At 37.4% G+C, this 14,825-nt stretch overlaps 1 long non-coding RNA gene across 1 annotated transcript; it reads right to left on the reverse strand.

Moving 5' to 3' along the window:
- Nucleotides 1-473: 473 nt before the first annotated feature.
- On the reverse strand, nucleotides 474-9,481 carry LOC309503958. Its single transcript, XR_014207953.1, has 5 exons — nucleotides 9,123-9,481; nucleotides 6,565-6,610; nucleotides 5,355-5,413; nucleotides 2,895-2,928; nucleotides 474-731 (listed from the first exon to the last, which is right to left on the reverse strand). It is a non-coding gene; the product is annotated as an uncharacterized lncRNA (long non-coding RNA).
- Between the last annotated feature and the right edge of the window lie 5,344 nt (nucleotides 9,482-14,825).

Genomic DNA, 14,825 nt, shown 5'->3' on the forward strand with positions numbered 1-14,825 from the left:
CAGACGTAATTGTTAGACATCTAAAGGCAGTCAGAATAAAAGTTGTATTAGAAGTGTTTTCTGTAGTAGAAATGTCAAAGACTGTTAAAGACCCATACTGACATGGAAATCCTATATGTGCATTTTTCAAGGATCCAACTTTAAAAAATATTTACTTACAAATATTTACAAAACAGTGGCAGTGAGGGAGCTAGTTCTCACTGAGAAAAACCCAGTTACTCAATGTTAATGGTTGTCGTGTCATGAAACTGCAGACACACAGACCATAGACCTAAATAAGATTTTAAAGAATATTGATAATATTGAATATTCAATTGAATAACTGTGTAGTGTATATACTTGCATTTGTATATCTTAACAATATAACTGTAATAAACTGCTTACCATTTTCCTGTAAAACAAACTAATCACTCCAAGAAATCAACTATTCAAATCTCAAAATATATTTTTTATTACTATTTTGTTCTGCTGGACCAAAACTTAACAGCCAGAAGACTAAAGTATAAATTAACACAATACAACTTAAAAGCCTGAACAGTAAAGTTGTAAATTAACACAATTTCCCTTTAAATAGTCTATAAAATGTTGTTAAAACAATAACATAACAATTAACAAAATATGGCTGCTATAAGGTTCACAAGCTTCATTTATAGCAGCAAGCAGTTTCAGATGATCGGCTACAGACTTTATTTGGGCCTCTATTGCAGCTGGGTCCCATTTCATGACAGCAGCTACAAACAAAGCAAAAAAATCCACATGTTAAATAAATAAATAAATAAATAAATAAATACAAATGCCACTGTTGTGGTTTAGCTTATAGCAGAGATACATAGTTGAAAATTTTAGTACTCGAATCAATTAAATGAAATAAATCACAAATCAAGTAAAATTACATCAAGCCTGATATAAGGCATTCCACACACACACACACACACACACACACACACACATATAGGTGCCATTTACAACTGCATGCGATTTTAGTGATCGGATAGCTATATGATCTTGAAAAGACCAGGATTAAATGGCCTCCGAAACGCATTCGTGACGCATTTGAATCTGATTGCTCACACCACTTCAGGAGGTGGTCTGGGCCGCATTCCAGAAGAAACTGGACAAGTGTAAATGCATCTGGTTGTTGAAACCACATGTAAATTTTACTCCTCCCAAAAACGCTCTAAAATAAAGTTGTGAGAGCGTGTTTTAGGCTATATGTCATGTTATAGCAAGTTATGACGACGCTACTGCCGCATCGCCGCTGACCATCTAACGTTATTCATCAAGCCAACGTGCAAACTATCGCAAATTAAAGTGAAAGTAAGTCCCCGATGCTTAACACACAGTTATCATCATTAAAAGTAAAGAAACGAAATGATCTTACCAGGGCTGTTGCCGCTCTCTCCTATTGCTGTCTTTGATTTAGAAATTTTAACGGATGATCAATAAAATGCAGTTCATATCTGTTGCTTTCGGTGACGTGAACGCCATTAAATTTGCATAGCGAGGGAATCGAAGATCTGATTTATATCCATTTTGCAAAAACACATTTATGTGACCAGGTGTAAATGGAATTGTTGTGATAAAACAGATAGCTATCCGATCTGAGAAAACGCATCAAGTGGCCAGGTTTAAACAGCCCCATATACACACACACACACACACACACACACACACACACACACACACACACACACACACACACACACACATATTAGGGGTGTAAGTTAACGGTTCACAAAATTCATGGTTCGGTACGTTTTCGATACAGGAAAAAGAAAGAAATGCCAGAGAAATTTCCTTGATTTAATATTTAAAAAAAAAAAAAAATTTTATTAAACGTAACATCATAAAGTATGATTTTTTTTTTTACTTTGAGGAATGATGAAGCTATAATCGACTCTTAGAAGCATGTAAAACAGCTACTTGAAAAAAAATGTAATGTAATATTGTAGTTATAAACAAAGGTTTATTTTAGTTCAGATTAACTTTGAGGGCAGTAATTTTATTCATGTCAAAATAAAACCAACGTAATGTAACTTGAAAGCATTATAGCCTACTATTCCTGCCAAACTTCCATGGTTACAGTTTGTTTTACTACAGTAAATCCATGGTGAATGTTGCTGATCTGTGGACACTGGATTGTTCATTCATGGCACAATATTTCCATGTCAGCACTGTTTGATCCGTTAATAACAGAGATATATGAATGCTTCTCAATAGATCTCGCAGCGATGTTATTACTTCAGTGGGGATCTCTTAGCGCCGTGTAGTAACAGTGTCGATTGATCAAGATCGGCTCACGCTGCACTGGTCCAAACTGATAAACGGCCCGTGAAGCACATAATAACAGCACCTGCTTTCTGGTCAGTTAGCCTACAGTACCTGCTTTTTTTGTGGAAACCAAATCTTTTGATTGTGAGAGAGCCATGTGTTAAAAGTCAGATGGCACTTTGCTACTTTATGATTTGCCCTATGTCTGAATAAAAGAAATAAAAGTGAACTATCTATACCATATTGAATTGCATAGCATCATATTTTTGCAATGCGTTGAATCGAAATCGAATCGCACCGGATCGTAATAAAAGTGAATCGTATTGCATTGCATCGGTAGCTGGCAGCTGCTTATATGTATCATTAATGTATTGTATCGTTGGCTATGCATCGAGATGCGTATCGTATCGGCCTCAGTTATGGAGATGCACATCCCTAATACCTATATAGGAAAAGTAACTACATTTACATACTGTGAATCGTTTTTGCATCGAAAATCGCAATTGTATCGAATTATGACATTTTCTTAATCTTACACCCCTAATATAAACACATATAGTACTTTGGAGACCAATAGTGTTGAAATAACATTGAGACAAAGGAGGTAGAGGACGAATACTCACTTCTCTTGGTAGCTGTTCTGATGAATGACGGATCCTGGCCACAGAAAGATAAAAGAGAGAGGTAAAAGGGGGGAATTAATTAGCATGGGTCACATTTCATTCGTTTTGTCTGGTATCTAAAACTTATGTCTGATAGAAAAATGTGCATCACCAAAAGAAGGAACATGTAGATTAACACAGTGGATCTGTCCAAACGGTAATCGTTTTAATAACATTGTCATCTGTACAAAGAAAAAACGTTTCCGTTTTTAGTACATTGTTGATGTGTAAAAGTTCCTTAAGTTTGTGTGTTCTTGACGTCTTTTCTTTTAACCCTGCAGGTAGTTACATTAACGCATCTGTTAATAAAAGTTTTACCTATGGAACTTCGGTATGATGAAAATGTGTGTAATATAGCAAACCCAAACAAACAACTCAATTATTCTATGTTAAAGGGATAGTTCAGGATTTTAGACATGAATCTCTATAGCTTCCCCATAAGCAGTGTGGTGCATTGACCATGACTTACCCCCGACAGCGTCCTGTGAGCCGAGCTCCGGTCCAGTTTTGGTCAAGATGAAATTAGTCCGGCAAGATTGCTGGGGTCACGGCAATAAAGCTTTTTTCTTCTCAAATCAATATGTGTTCAAAAGAGTGATATATTTGCGTCACTAAAACGTTGTCTATGGAAAGGTCAGACCTCGTAATGGCTTGGCACTATTTTCTTCCCCGTCATATCACTGCGCGCTGCCGCTACCTACAGCCAGCTGCGAGCTGCGCAGGCGCACACCACTTTTTCAGTTGTTCGGCAGTGTTTACAGCAGTGTTTACGTGCTCAGAACAGCTACACGAACGAGCTAACATAGCTACTCACCAAGAGCGACACCACCATTTGTCGGCCACTCGATGTCTCACTGCAGCAGCTGTGGCTCCAGCTTCAACTTGTTCAACTTCTCTGTCCATCCTCTCTCTTTCTGTCCTTTCTAAGATATCCTTTTGGCTGTGTGTCGAAGTCAATGTTGTCATCGTCGCTGCTGTAGTCAGACATGTTATTGTTCTCTTTACGAGCTGTAAACAAAGTGACACGTGCGCGGCTCCCAGCTGGCTGTAGGTAGCGGCAGCGCGCAGTGATATGACGGGGAAGAAAATAGTGCCAAGCCATTACGAGGTCTGACCTCTCCATAGACAGCGGTTTTGTGCTGCAAATATATCACTCTTTTGAACACATATTGATTTGAGAAGAAAAAAACTTTATTGACGTGACCCCAGCAAACTTGCCGGACTAATTTCATCTTGACCAAAACTGGACCGGAGCTCGGCTCACAGGACGCTGTCGGGGGTAAGTCATGGTCAATGCACCACACTGCTTATGGGGAAGCTATAGAGATTCATGTCTAAAATCCTGAACTATCCCTTTAAACTTAACTCTTCCACCATATCTACTTTAAAATGAAACACAGGAACTTGCCATCCTAGGTCACATTACCATAAATATAATATAAAATTACTATAAGATAAAATTACTTCAGTTAATTTACCATCAGATGCATGTCCCCCTTTGCTAACCCTTTTGTGGAAGGGCTCTTTGTGAAGGGATTTAGATGTTTGCTTCGAACACCCCTTTAATTGTACATTTATTAAATCACATGTAATGTTTATAAATAATACTAGGTAAAGGAGAGCAAACTGATTCCCCCTTCATTTTATCTACCTTATGCCGACCAAAAGGTATATGATTTTCTTTCTTCAGATGAAAACACATATTTTAGAAAAAATAAACTAGACTTTTAGAAATATTATCCATCTCTTGTGTTTGTGTGTCAAATAATGCAAGTGAATAGACACCAAAATGCTGAAGGTCGAAAAAGTCCAAGAGCATTGTAAAGCTCACATGATAAGTGCAGAAAACATCTTGTGTGAACAACACAGCAAGCTGTGAGTACGCTGTATGAAGTTTCTGGCGTATGCACTTGCATTATATTGGCTTACAATAATGGATAATTTTTCAAAAAATCTTTGTGGAAAGAAAGTCACATATATATCTAGAATGGCACGAGAGAAGAAAAAAAGAGATCATTTTTTAATTTCGGAGTGCATTGTGCCTTTAAAATTGACTGCGGATGTAAATACTGGGTAACACTTTATTTCGATAGTCCACTTTAGACATTCTACTAACTATAAGTAACTTTGCAACTACATGTCAACTATCTGTCATTAGAGTATTAGTAGACTGTCTGCTTAATATTTGCTAACACTCTGTTTTGTTGGTCCCCTAACAGACATTCTACTGACTATAAGTTACTTGGCAACTACAAGTCAACTTATTCTCCTAACCCGAATCCTAACATCTAAACTTAACCTACCAGTCTATTGACTGTCTACTACAGCCTACTAATACTCTAATGAGAGTTAGTTGACATGTTAGTGAAAGTGGACTATCGAAATAAAGTGTAACCAGAAGATACTGCAGTGGATACTTACTAGTGATGGACTTGTTTCTCTGTTGGTGCCTATTCTGCTCCGTAAGTCCAATGCTTGATCTAAAAATATATATATTTTTTTTAAAGAGTTTTAATAGGATTATTGATCGCGTAACATAGGACCATTTTTTAATGTTCCATAAGTGTTATATAAATCTGGAGAACCCTTACTAAAAATTAACAATGTTTTGCGACACTAACCAAATGGTAATAAATTATTGTAATACGTAAAATAGGAAAGAGGCCGCACTATGCATAAACTTTTATTTGCAAAAACAGGTTTCGGCACGTGCCTTCATCAGTTTCCACGTGCCGAAACGCATTTTTGCAAATAAAAGTTTATGCATAGTGCGGCCTCTTTCCTATTTTACGTATTACAATTATCCAGGCCAGCACTCTAAAAGTTTATTAATATATGCAGTGCAGCCTGCTCCTATACTCACTATCCACCATAAAAACATGGTTTCTACACTATAATAAAAAACATGGTTAATTTAGCAAATGTCCTTAAAGGATTAGTTCACCTCAAAGTTGAAAATTGTGTCATCATTCACTCACCCTCAAGTTGTTTTAAACCTGTATGAATTTCTTTCTTCTGCTGAACACAAAGAAAGATATTTTGAAGAATGTCGGTAACCAGACAGACTTGGGTCCCATTGACTTCTATAGTAGGGAAAAAAAATACTATGGAAGTCAATGGGACCCAAGTTACAGACATTCTTCAAAATATCTTTCTTTGTGTTCAGCAGAAGAAAGAAATTCATACAGGTTTGAAACAACTTGAGGTTGAGTAAATGATGACAGAATTTTCAACTTTGAGGTGAACTAATCCTTTAAAAGAACAGCTCATCCAAAAAAAAAAAAAAAAAAAAAAAAAAAATAGTTATCTCATTATGTAGCTTACTCACCCATATGTTGAAATTGTATGAGTTTCTTATGTAGAACCATAATTAAGATATCTTGAAAAATGCCTTTTATTTTTGTCATAGGCAACAATGCATACAGTTGTTTTATTCCCAAAATTCTTGTGTTTCACAAAAGTAAGTTATACAGGTTTGAAAATACTTTCATTTTGAAAGACATTTATTTTTGGGTCAGCTAGACCTGTAAACTCAAGAAGATAAAGCTTGTCTGGAGGTTTTGAACCAGTGCATTTGAGCAGATTCACATATTCTGCCTCTATTTCACGTGTATTTTATGACAATACTCACCGCATCTGAACATCGTGTGGCTGGATAATATTTATTCCCCAAATGCCTGGATCATGAAGGAAACACACACATACACATCAATATTAGTTATTTGTTTTACTTACTTACGGAGACATTTGCAAAAGCTTGCTAAATTGACTCACCAGCTCCAAAACATATTATTACGACTCGTTAATTTAACTGATCGGTTAACATTAGCCATCCCGCGATCAATAGATTCATAAGCCTAGTTTGCAGATTCTTATAGTATAAGACTGTGACAGTTCCTTTCTGTCTAAAGATACAACCCAGCTAACAAAAAGACGTCCCTAGAACGTCCCTGAACGTCCTCTGCGAACGTCCTCTGGACGTCTTCGTGTAGGGTTCTTTAAACGTTAGCAGGACGTCGCGGGGGACGTGCGCAGGACGTTTGCAGGACCGTCGTGCGACGTCCCGAGGGACCTTAGTGGGACGTTTGGAAAACTTTCGGGGACCTTTACAGAACGTTCATTAGAAGTCCTTTTAACATCCTTTTATTTTATTTTACTTCTGGCTAACCAAAGAAAACAGACACGTTGTAAGGAACAAAGTATTTATTCAAACAATTGTAAAGGTGTTGTGCTCTTTCCGTGTGTGTGTGTGTGTCTTCAAACGCGCTGGCAGCTGTGTGTGTGTGTGTGTGTGTGTGTGTGTGTGTGTGTGTGTGTGTGTGTGTGTGTGTGTGTGTGTGTGTGTGTGTGTGTGTGTGTGTGTGTGTCTCGGTCGGTCAGCTGTGGGGTTAGTCCGTTGGCAGTTCTCCCCCCTGGCATCTAAAACAACAAAATGAACACATTCAGTAGTGTTATGATTTTATATGTCTATATATGAATATGTGAAATATAACGTCGTTTCATTTCAGCAACATTTAACGTTAGTTTCGTAGTGTTAGCATAACGGTTAGCAGTGGTACAACGGCGGACAACTTCAGCAAACGTTTTAAAAGGTCAAATTTTCATAATATGTAATGATGTATAGTGGTTACGATAACTAATGTATACTAATCTAAAAATTAAAAATACCTTTTAGACTGTCGAAAGAGAAAACACAAGGCCGCGTCTGAGGAGGACCGTTAACTGTCACTACGCAGCTGAGCGTTGCCATGGATACACGGATACATGCTGCGTGCCGCATAATGAATGACGTCACTCGCTTAGGTGCATTTGATCGTCACTTGCTAGTGTGTTATGGAAGGCATATTCTGCCAAAATTATAGTGTGTAGCTATATGACACTTTTTTTTTTTGTTATTTGAAATGCAATGTGCTATCAGTCTTAAGTGCAATAATTAGAATACCGGTAATATTTTTCCTAAAATAACTTATTTTGAATAAAACCAGTCCTTCGATCGCCTGACCAACATTTTTACAGGTAGCCTAAATTAGGAGGATACTTTTATTTGTCTTACCTGTGTTATTTTCCACTTTCTTTCCAGCAATGTGCTTTTCCATTCTTCGCATTTTCCTTGGCTGCATTCATCATGTGAAGTCGATGCATTATTTTAGAGCTCCTGAGATTCAACCATATTTTCTTCATGCGGAATAATAAATTGTAGGCTATTCAATTGAATCACTTCTCATGTTTTTGATGTTTAAATTATATTGGCTGAAAACAGACTCGTGATTTGATTACATATTTAATTAGTGATAGAAGTTATAAGTAACATGAAAGTTATTATCTTAACATTAAAATTAAAACACTAACAATTTTAACATTAACTTAATTTTACAATTAATTCAAATAATATTTTTACTATAGTTTATTTGCAGTTATAAAACTGTCAATCTGCAAAACAAAAAACCATGGTTTTTAGATAAAATCTATTATTACAGTTCATTTAATGGATAAACAAATCCCCTTTTAAATCCAATATGGGTTTATATTTTAGTTTAATTATTCGTTTGTCTGAGTTGCAAGATGTCCGGTCTAATGATAAAAATCAAAGGCATGGGCGACTGGATTGTGTTGTCATGGAAATGGCAGGTGAGGGACGAAATAGACGTTCGCAAACTGGCCCGGACAAATGTCATCAGAACGTCCATCAGCGAACGTTACAAAGCGGACCAAATACGGACGTCCTCCGAAGGTCCGCTCGGGAACGTTACAAAGCGGACCAAATACGGACGTCCTCCGAAGGTCCGCTCGGGAACGTTACAAAGCGGACCAAATACGGACGTCCTCCGAAGGTCCGCTCGGGAACGTTACAAAGCGGACCAAATGCGGACGTCCTCCGAACGTCCGCTCGGGAACGTTACAAAGCGGACCGAATGCGGACCTAAGGGGACGTTGGAAAAGTCCGGGGGACGTCCCCTGTTAGCTGGGAATATTAATATATATTCTCAGTTCACTCGTTGTAAGCTCCCATGCTGAGTTTTATTTTATCATAAACTAAGTTAGACAAGTTACAGAAGTTACATGCTAGCAGCACATAACATTAATACATTGGAATACCGTAAGCACTAATATTGCTCTAATCGCGTTTAGATTCTCAATTTAATACACTATATCTTGATGTAGCAGAATTTGTATAAAATAAAGTTTTACCTTCCGTAGATTGCAATATTTCCGTTGATAAAATTCTTTGTCCATATTCCTTGTTTGTTCTTCATTTACATCCAGCAACACCCAGCAACTCGCTCAAAATAAACATTTAGCAGTCCGATGAAAAATAATCCATGTTTTAAACGATGTAAAACCCACAGAATAGGCAAATATTGAAGATCCCGCGCAGCAGCAAAGCAAACACCGAATCACTCAACTGACGTTTATTCAAACTTGACTCGTAAAGGCGCGCATAGTTGTCATTGGCTAGATTCCTGGATGACAGTCAGAATAAACAGAGAATAACCAATCATGCTCAAAACAGCTAGGAGAGACAGCCAATAGTGTGGCAACATTGCAATTACAGGGAAATATGAAAATATAATATAATATATATATATATATATATATATATATATATATATATATATATATATATATATATATATATATATATATATATATATATTGTGTGCTATTTATTTGGTTGTATTTGTAGGCTGGCTGTTATATTTAGGCTAATCAATTGGTTAAATTGTTTTTTCATTGCAGTGCATGATTAAAAATTCAACAATAAAAATGAAAGATTAAAAATACTGTAAGAACTTACAGTAACTGACCATATATAATATTTATTTACCACTGTTCTGATAAAGTGCAATTTAATAGAGCAAACAGTATATTAAACAGAGCAAACACTGCATATATTCATATACAATTCTGTATGTAGATCTATATGAAAATCTAAGGAATTGGCATCATGGTGGTGACAGTTACATTCATGTGACCCATAATGACCCTTTTACACTTTCACAAATTATTGACCTTTCCTTTAGAAACACTCTTATGCCTAATAATGTCAACATCCATTTTCACCCTGTGTGGCACAGTTACACAACCTGTTGGTTTAGAGTTAATCCTCTGTCCAACGCAACACTTTGGTAACATTGGCATAATTCTATACAAGTTACAACATAATACCCCGGGTTTCACACTTCACAGGCAAGCCTGTAGTCCCAGACTAAAATGCATGTTTGAGCTGTATTACCTGAAAGCAACATATCTTATGGCAGTGCCATTGTTTTGTCTCAAGATGCACGCCAGTAATGTTTTTTTTTTTTTCTAAGGCACATTTTTAAAAGCTATAATTAAATACCCAAATTGAACTAAGGACAAATCCTGGCTTTATCTAAACCCTGTCTGTGAAACCGGGTCTGGGTTAGAAATTAAGGGTTAAGGTTAACCCTAACCCTAACCTTAAGACTTGTCTACAGACTTTTATTTAACAGCATGGTGTTAACTGCAGTGGTTAGGCCTTTAGCATTGATAAAGGACAAAAATCTTCTCACTGTGACAGTCTGTTTAATAAAGATTGTTTGTATGGATTGTCCCTAAACTAGAGCTATTGATGCATTCAAGACATACCTAGTATCATAAAGATCGTATTTACAAATTGAACACACATGAACGCCGCCACAATGATGAAAATATGAGTAGGAAGCTTGGGATTTTCTTTAATCCACAATCTCGAGTTATGAGTGTGTCAGTGAGAAACATTGTGGAATACCACAATACTTGGGTATTTAGCATTTACATTGTCAGGCTTTTCTATTTACGATGAAGTAAGCTAATGCCTGCACAAAATATGACAGTGTTATAGTATAACAATATAACATGTAGGCTAATGATACTTTTTACAGTGGCTTCATAAATTAATTTAAAACTAGAGGTGGGCATAGATTAATTTTTTTAATCTAGATTAATCTAGATTAATTTTGAAATTAATCTAGATTAATCTAGATTAAAATGGCTCATTTGAATTCTGCCGAAGGCATTCAGAATATGTGTGCTACCCAAATAATGACTATAAAAGTAAGTCTTTGAGAACGGGTTTCTCAAGCCAGGTGGCGCATTAGACCAGGGGCTCATCTCCTGTTTCCAAAATGCATCACAAACTGCTTGAGAAAGCTGTTCTACTCATAGACTATAAAAGGTTACTACTGTACTGTTACCGTCCATAGGCAACATTAGGTAGGCCTATGTTATTATCAACTACTATAGGCTATCAATTAGGGATGGGCGATATGGCCTAAAATCTATATTGTGATATACATTGCAGCCTCTTGCGATAACGATATACAGTATATTATAATAAAACCATTTCAGAACAGATTACACAGACCCATGCTAAACAACTGCTAAATGTATTTTTTTTTAAAGGGTGTATGTAGTTTTGAGAACATATATTGTGCAAAACTGTAAGTATACAACATAATTTTGCAGATAAATAAAATTTAAGTACACTAGCTGCAGAGACTTAAGTAGGTCTAATGTTTATTATGGCTTGGAGCTTATGAAACCCCAAATTTAAAATTAGAATATTGTCTAACTGATGTCTTTTCAGTTAAAAAGAAACACAACAACGATTCTTAAAATCAAGATTATGTGCTACACCACTAAGATATATTGGAATGGGAATAATACGCGCGCGCTGGTATTCAGTGATATCATGTTTCGTTTTGAATTTGAGGTGGTAGAACGGATTAGTCGTGTGTTAACTTACCGAACTGTTACCCCACACACTCTGTATATAGTTTGCTGCTGCTCGTCTGACGGCTTAAACCCGAACCAAGTCCAAATAATGGATGTTGCACCGATCTTTTTCACCAGCTTTCACTTTCAGCCGTGTTTACTTAAGATGACGACGAATATGATGCGTTGCAGCCGGGTGTACCTCGCGGCCGCGGGTAGATTGCGTCATCATAGCTTGTGTAGTATAGAGCCATCTCCCAACCCAACTTGGAGAATAGATTAACGGCGATTTTTTTTTTATCGCGCGATAAGAGTCTCGCGTTAACGCAGCACGTTAACGCCGATAACGGCCCACCACTATTTAAAACATAAAAAAAATTGTAAAACCTCATGAATACAAACTTCCCAGAAGGACTTAAAAGTGCCATGTGTGCATCATGAACCCTGTTGGTGTCTGACCAGCAAGATCAATTTAACAGTTAATGATATAGTCCGTAACAGTCAGTTAATTAATTTACAGATATTGTTTGTCATTTTGTTCTGAACTAGTTCTGGCTGTCAGTGGACGTTTAGATTATGGCCATATTGGACATCTTTATTCACGTATTTTATGGACTGTTTCTGTATGTCAACAGACGTCCAGATTATAGTCAGTATGAACGTCTGTTCTCAACTAGTTCTGGCTGTCAGTAGACGTTTAGATTATGGCCGGATTGGACATGTTTATTCACGTCATTTATGGACTGTTTCTGGATGTCAACGGACGTCCAGATTATAGTCAGTATGAACGTCTGTTCTCAACTAGTTCTGGCTGTCAGTGGACATTTAGATTTTGACCGGATTGGACATCTTTATTCACGTCTTTTATGGACTGTTTCTGGATGTCAACGGACGTCCAGATTATAGTCAGTATGAACGTCTGTTCTCAACTAGTTCTGGCTGTCAGTGGACATTTAGATTATGACCGGATTGGACATCTTTATTCACGTCTTTTATGGACTGTTTCTGGATGTCAACGGACGTCCAGATTATAGTCAGTATGAACATCTTTTCTGAACTAGTTCTGGCTGTCAGTAGACGTTTAGATTATGGCCATATTGGACATCTTTATTCACGTCTTTTATGGACTGTTTCTGGATGTCAACGGACGTCCAGATTATAGTCAGTATGAACGTCTTTTCTGAACTAGTTCTGGTTGTCTGTGGACGTTTAGATTATGGCCGGATTGGACATTTTTATTCACGTCATTTATGGACTGTTTCTGGATGTCAACGGACGTCCAGATTATAGTCAGTATGAACGTCTTTTCTGAACTAGTTCTGGCTGTCAGTAGACGTTTAGATTATGGCCATATTGGACATCTTTATTCACGTCTTTTATGGACTGTTTCTGGATGTCAACGGACGTCCAGATTATAGTCAGTATGAACGTCTTTTCTGAACTAGTTCTGGCTGTCAGTAGACGTTTAGATTATGGCCGGATTGGACATCTTTATTCACGTCATTTATGGACTGTTTCTGGATGTCAACGGACGTCCAGATTATAGTCAGTATGAACGTCTTTTCTGAACTAGTTCTGGCTGTCAGTAGACGTTTAGATTATGGCCATATTGGACATCTTTATTCACGTCTTTTATGGACTGTTTCTGGATGTCAACGGACGTCCAGATTATAGTCAGTATGAACGTCTTTTCTGAACTAGTTCTGGCTGTCTGTGGACGTTTAGATTATGGCCGGATTGGACATTTTTATTCACGTCATTTATGGACTGTTTCTGGATGTCAACGGACGTCTAGATTATAGTCAGTATGAACGTCTTTTCTGAACTAGTTCTGGCTGTCAGTAGACGTTTAGATTATGGCCGGATTGGACATGTTTATTCACGTCATTTATGGACTGTTTCTGGATGTCAACGGACGTCCAGATTATAGTCAGTATGAACGTCTTTTCTGAACTAGTTCTGGCTGTCAGTAGACGTTTAGATTATGGCCATATTGGACATCTTTATTCACGTCATTTATGGACTGTTTCTGGATGTCAACGGACGTCTAGATTATAGTCAGTATGAACGTCTTTTCTGAACTAGTTCTGGCTGTCAGTAGACGTTTAGATTATGGCCGGATTGGACATGTTTATTCACGTCATTTATGGACTGTTTCTGGATGTCAACGGACGTCCAGATTATAGTCAGTATGAACGTCTTTTCTGAACTAGTTCTGGCTGTCTGTGGACGTTTAGATTATGGCCAGATTGGACATAATTTCTCAGTGTCATTAATCGACTAATTCTGGCTGTCAATGGACGTTCAGATCATGGCCTGGACGGGCGGACTTGATATCAACCTGTTTTGTACGTCCACAGACGTCGCTTGCTCAGTGGGATTGCATTGCTTTTTTGCTTTGCTTCTTTGCTTTGCTTTTGCTTTGCTTTGCTTTGCTTTTGCTTTGCTTTGCTTTGCTTTTGCTTTGCTTTGCTTTGCTTTGCTTTTGCTTTGCTTTTGCTTTGCTGTGCTTTGCTTTGCTTTTGCTTTGCTTTGCTTTGCTTTGCTTTGCTTTGCTTTGCTTTGCTTTGCTTTGCTTTGCTTTGCTTTGCTTTGCTTTGCTTTGCTTCGCTTTTGCTTTGCTTCGCTTTGCTTCGCATTGCTTCGCATTGCTTCGCATTGCTTCGCATTGCTTTGCACACCAGAACTACCTTCGCATTGCTTTGCACACCAGAACTACCTCATTCCCATAAAGACAACGTGTGTTGTTGCATTGCATTGCATTGCATTGCATTGAATTGCCCACTAGAATTACCTAATTTCCCATGTTGATTAATGACATAACGTGTGTTGTTGCATTGCATTGCATTGCATTGCATAGTATTGCATTGCATAGCATTGCATTTCTTGGCATTATATTGCATTGCTTTGCATTGCACTAACGATCTAACGTTGTGCACTGAAGAATAACATATAGCTTATGCACCTTTTGCATTACATTGCATTGCACACCAGAACTACCTCATTCCCATGTTGATTAAAGACATAACGTGTGTTGTTGCTTTGCATTGTATTGCATTGCATTGCCTTGCATTGCATTGCATTGCATTGCACTAACTATCTTATGTTGTGTACTGAAGAATAACATATGCACTTTTCGCATTGCACACCAGAACTACCTCAATCCCATGTTGA

Source organism: Leuciscus leuciscus (genome assembly GCF_965113295.1).
Source record: "Leuciscus leuciscus genome assembly, chromosome: 8".
Classification (NCBI taxonomy): Eukaryota; Metazoa; Chordata; class Actinopteri; order Cypriniformes; family Leuciscidae; genus Leuciscus; species Leuciscus leuciscus.